Source organism: Cynara cardunculus, assembly GCF_001531365.2.
Source record: "Cynara cardunculus var. scolymus isolate 2C chromosome LG 3, CcrdV1, whole genome shotgun sequence".
NCBI classification, from domain to species: domain Eukaryota; kingdom Viridiplantae; phylum Streptophyta; class Magnoliopsida; order Asterales; family Asteraceae; genus Cynara; species Cynara cardunculus.
The window spans coordinates 24,475,380-24,481,328 of NC_037530.1; the positions used below are offsets into that span (position 1 = coordinate 24,475,380).

The 5,949-nt window shown below is 42.1% G+C and overlaps 1 non-coding gene across 1 annotated transcript; it reads left to right on the forward strand.

The window, feature by feature from the left end:
* Nucleotides 1-602: 602 nt before the first annotated feature.
* LOC112510603 lies at nucleotides 603-709 on the forward strand. The gene has a single exon (XR_003068981.1). It is a non-coding gene; the product is annotated as a small nucleolar RNA R71 (small nucleolar RNA).
* The last annotated feature ends 5,240 nt before the right edge of the window (nucleotides 710-5,949 follow it).

Sequence of the window (5,949 nt, forward strand, 5' to 3'; positions counted from 1 at the left end):
CATGTGTGAGTGTGAGGATTGTCCATTTTGGTAGTTGTGCGAAGCACCTTGCCCATATTCCGGGGGATTTTGTGGCTGATTTTAGACTTGAGTTACCCCGGGGGGTTGAAGTGCAGGATTTCCGGTCCAAGGAAAATTGTGGTGATTCCTCCAATTTTAATTATATGTCGGAGAAAATGGGCTATTTCTAGCATGACTCCCAAACATAATTCACCAAGACGGGATTTTCGAGGCAATATTCATAAGAATGGCCCTCACCGCAAAAGACACAAGATTCAGTCATAGGTAGGTTGGACATTATGGATTGAACTTGATTATTCTCTTCATTCAAACGTAAATTGTTTTTAACCAAATTAGTTAAAGCTACAATTTGAGCATTTAAAGCAGAGATGGCATCGATTTCATGGATGCCTGAAGCAGATTTAGAAACAACAGCACGAGGATTTGACCATTCAGTATTATTATTCGAAATTCGTTCCAAAATGTCATGTCCTTCGTTGTAAGTCTTAGCTGTGAATGCTCCACCGGCCGTTGCGTCAAGAATAATTTTAGCGGAACTGGAGAGGCCATTATAAAATGTCTCCAATTGAATGCAATGAGGGATTCCGTGGTGAGGACATTTTCGTAGAAGGTCCTTAAATCTCTCCCATACATCCAAAACCGCTTCATCTTCTTCTTGTCAAAACGTCATAATTTCATTTCTAATTTTACATTCCTCGTCGGAGGAAACGTATTTTTTTAGAAATTTTTCCGTCAATTCATTCCAAGTTAGGATCGAGTTTGGTGGTTGAGAATTTAGCCATGCTCTAGCTCTATCCTTCAATGTGTAAAGGAAAAGCGTTAAGTGCAAGGCTTCTTGTGTGACTCCGGAAATTTTAAAATGATGTGTCATTTCTATAAAAGATTTTAAATGAGAGTGCGAATCTTCCGACGATAATCCCCCAAACTGACCCATTGCGGAAATCATTTGGAACATTACCGGTTTTGGTTCAAAAGTTGTTGCTGTCATTTCGGACCTACCTATTCCCGTGGCCAACTGACCGAATTCATGAGTTGCGTAGTCCCGTATGCCTCTATTTTTATCATCGGCAATATTAACCGTGGCCTCCCGTGGAGGTAAATTATCCCCCATGGTACGGTTACGATTATTTCTACCTCTTCTACGTCTTCAAATGATTCTTTCTAATTCAAGATGAAGAGGTAAAAGTTCACCGTATTGTAGCCTTGGCATACAACAGGGGAAAGTACGAGTGAAACAAAAGAACAAGGCTCAAATGAAAAATCAATATCTTAGGATAAAAATCGCGTTACCTTCTTTGGCAGTGGCGCAAAAAAAACTTGACAGGCTAGGATCGTTCGTGTTCACCCAGTGGGCACTATGTCCCCACGGTGGCGATGCAAGTGCACGCCGACACTATGATCGCTTGCAAGTAATAAAGTGGTACAAAGTACCGAGATCGTTCCACATGGATGATACTACTGAGATTCAGAGACTTTTCATGAACTTCTTGCACGAGTTTGGAGTTGAAAATAAAAGTTGGATTTTTGTTTATAAAAAGACCGAAAGAGTAACGACTAGCGAAATAACGAAATAAACTTTTAATATTAAAGAGTACCAATCTCTCGAAAATGAACTTTTATAACCGGGCCTCATAAAATTCCATAAGGTTTTTACGTTTGCCACTTCGAGACTTGCCGATCTAGCTAAAAAGTAAAAGGAATGCGATTCTTACCCAAATCTCTTTATGATAAAAATACCTATTGCTTAACCCCTAGCTAGATGCATACAAAATTCGCGTCTCCACGTAATTATCAAAGACTCTCTCAAGTTCTTTGTGCATCACTTAAGCCGTATTTCGGATCCACCCATCTTTGGGTCTAAGATCTAATATTAACACTTCAAAGTGATCGGCTTATCCGCGTTGAGTTTAAGTCCCGTCTTAAGTGACCAAGTTATGAAGTGATAAAAGATAAAAAAAACATCTAAATATTATATAAACATCCTAAGTTAAACTCACACCCACACCCATACGAGTAATTTAGCTAGACATAATAAAAATAATTAAAGACATAAAATAATACTGAAATATAAATTGCATTAATATAAAACTAAATTACAAGTACAAGGAAATAAAATACTAGACTAGAAATTAAAGACATTAATTAAAAGCATAATAATAAAAATAAAAGAAAGAAAAGGGAGAAGTGAGACACAAAAGGTGTTCTGTGTCTTGCTTGGTGTGGTTGGTGGTATAAAAAATGACTCCCAAAGCCTCCTTATATAGGGGAGAGAAAGAGAGAAAAGGACACCCAATCATTACCCCAAGGGTAATTAGTATAAGGCAAAAAAATACAAATAAAAATAAAATAGAAGAAGAAAACAGCTCATATACAGCTGGAAAAAAATATTTGGATGAATCTTCAAGCTGCACGTTTCCCAAGAAGCAGCAACAAGGCTCGTAGACATCCCACAGTGGTGCCACAGTGGGCAGTGCTGTCAGAAAATACATGTTTTTGGAATAATACTTCTTTCTTTGTATTCATCATCTTTTTAAAACATTTTGGAACAAAAGGAAAAAAAAACAAGAAATTGGGTATTTGATAATAGCAAAAAAGGAGGAAATAAATAGGAAATAACTCTTACAAATAAGAGTTATCATGGTGCAGCGGTTTCCATCGGTTCTTGAGTCGGGTTTTCCCCCTCATGAGGACCAAGACCATGATCATCATGGTCTGGGTCATCATGCCTCGGCCTCTTAAAAGGGCGACTGGTGAAGCAGAAGGCTCTGCTTCGCCTCTTCTTTAGCCTCAATTTCTCGACATATTTGTGCACCCTCTCTCTGGTTCGCCTTTGTTCCATCATGCGAAGAAGAGTGTTGGTGTGCTCTTGCTGTTGAATGAGGCTCTTCTTCAAGCCGTTGTTTGGCTCTACGGATCTGGACACAAACTTGGCACTTATCTCATAAAAACTAGAGATTAAGGCCTTGGAGACGGCATGAAGGTCAGCTTTAGTTATCGCATCTGTTGGGGTGGAGGTGGAGGTTGAGGCTGATGGAGGGATGGTTAATTAGGATATCATTTGTCTTACCTCTGCAGCAAAAGTGTTGAATGCTTCATTGGGTGAGGGAGCTGCAGAGGGGGTGGAGGGGGGTTGTTTGTGGTAAATTGGCTATTATGGTGGTGGGTAGGGTGGCAATGGAAGTGTTTAGGGAGTTTAGTTGGGTGGTGAGGGAGGCGATGGCTTTATCGGTCGTAGAAATCTGGGTCGTGAGGGTTGCAAGGGTGGCAGTGATGGTTTGATTTCTGGCGGTTGAAAGGGTGGAAAGGAAGTTATGTTGTTGGACCATCAACCGTTGGAATATTTGAATACGGGTGGTGTTGTCCCTCGATTGAGCCTCGAAGGACGCAAGCGATTGCTGAATCGATGAAAGGTCTATTGATGGGGTGGATTCAGCAATCCTTGCCAAGCTGAGTTTAAAGTCATCCAAGGACCGCTAAATTGAATCAGCAAAGGCTTGGAACTCAGCCTTTGTGACCAAGTCCGCAAATGGTGGGGTAACCCCTACAACAACGGACATTGTAGGTTGAGCCTCAGTTTTAGAGGCGCTTCCATCGATGCCTTATGTGAAATGAGGAAAGGAAGGACTTCCATCACGTCCTTGATAACCCTCAAGTGAGGAACTATCTCGTGATGTTGCTACATGAACCTCTTCTTCATCGGATTTAGAGTCCGATGAAGGGAAGTAAATGTGTGTCCCCTTCGCTAGATCAAGTATCGAAGAGGCTTGTGCAGGAACGAATGATCGTTCTGAACGATCGATGGGTATTTCAAATTCAGAAGCAACATATGCTTCTGTGTGAGAGGGTAGTGGCGAGCCATGAGGCCAAGTGGCTCTTATTTCTTCATCACCCCCATGTTGGGAGAGAGGTGATGGATGGTGTGGTTCATGGGCTTGATCATCTCTAGAGGCCCGAAGAATGTCCTTTGGATGGCTAGCTTGGGTTGGGTTTGGACTGGGAGGTCCTTGTTCAATACCCCTTTGGCCTTGATTGCCAGGGGTAGTGGATGTGGTTGCCCGGGGAGGGGGTGATAGAATTGATGTGTGAATAGGGCTGGGGGATGTAGTAGGAGTGTCATCATCATCATCCAATGGTAGGCAGAGGTGGCAGGTATCACACTGAGCATTGCCCTAGAACTGAGGCTCTATGTGCTCTAGGGTAGTTGGCCTCGGTTGTTGGGCCAACATGGAGCTTTCGTATGCCCTATGGTAGGCAGAGGTGGCAGGTATCACACTGAGCATTGCCCTAGAAAGGGGCCTCTCTGCTGGGTAACCATCTTTCGAGATGGTTGGACGATGGCCATTCATGATGTATTGTGGAGTGAATGGATCAACGCTTGGCAAGTGGTGTATCTTCATCGCGTCCCTTATGAAGAGCGCTATGAAACGCGGGAAGAGCATCGATGAAAGCGGCTTTCCTGCAGCCACTAACTTGTTCTTCTAAACGACTGCTACATGAATCTTGTTGTAGATCAACAAGGCATAGTCTAGGGGAAGGTTGAAGAACTAACCATACATGATGGTCATGATGTTGATGTTCCCCTGGTCCATAATGTTGTGTTTGCACGTGAGGGCTCGGTTGAGGATGGATAAGAACATATTCCACATTGGGGGCAAAAATTGCCTCTTGAAGTCTGAGGCGTTGCGTAAGTCCTTGTTGTATCCCAACATCTTAATGAATCGTAAGATGTCGGAACTAGTCGGCGGTTCGGCATAGTGGGCGATCTCGAGCTCCTGTCTTGTTGTGATGAACAACACCTTTGAGATTTTGGTGTGAGAAATCTTGATGGAGCACACCATGTCATTTGGGACATCGATGTCTCCCATTGTCCCGTGGTTCTCCGGGTAGAACTCGCAGGTTTGCCAATACTGTTGTCCATATTTGACCGGCACCTCATTGTCGGAGAGGGTGAGTGCCAGTTGAAGAACACAATTTTGGAAGAATTCTATGAGGACGACAAACCTGTCCTCAAAAAGCCGTTGGCGGAGGTCGATGGAGTGAATGTTTGGCTTGATAGGTAGGAAGACAATGGCGCGACTGTCGGTGCCGGTCGACTGGACATGAATGTCGTTGTTGTTTGATTCGTGGGAAGCAGATGACACCATTTTTGCTAGTAGGAGAGTTGCAGGTTCGTCTTTGCTTTGAATGTTCTTGAGAAGGTTTTGTGCACGTAAAGAGTGAAATGGTGGGGACGAAGGGCATATATAGTGGGGTGGGAGGGGAAGGGTTGGGTTTAAAAAGAATTATTTTAATAATAAAAGTAATCATGATTTGGGAGACATTTGGTGAAAAGGTGGGGGTGATTGTGATCGTGAGCCATAAAGCTTGCTCACGATTATAAATGCGCAGGCGGATAGGGACACGTGTCAAGTGGAGGTAGGATGATTTGGAAAAGTGAAGGGTTTCTAGGGAACAACTTTTGCAAGCTGTCAAGCGCGTGTGGGGGGGGGGTAAAAGGCATTTGGCTTATTTAGAAAATATTTGAAAATAATTACTCTAAAGGATAAACCTTAAGAATAAATATCTAAATAAAATTTAAAATGTAAAATTCCACCTTTATTGGAATATTTTAAAAAATGTTTTCAATAAAAGATGGGTTTTATGTGAAAACAAGTCATTTGTCATTAAACCAGAGGGTCTCTGGTTGGACATGACAAGGATGTGGGGGAACTAGATGGTCTCTGGTTATGAATGATGAACTACTTCATCATCAAATGTTAGTGTTGGTCCCAAAAGGGTCTACAAGATAAGAAACAGTTTGTAGAAGGGGGGGATGAATACAAACACAAAGTTTTCAAATTTAAAATATATATTGATAGAGAAGATCAATACAGATTTTACAAGATTGTTTGCGGAAAGATAAGGTATAGGAAACCTATCTAAACAACC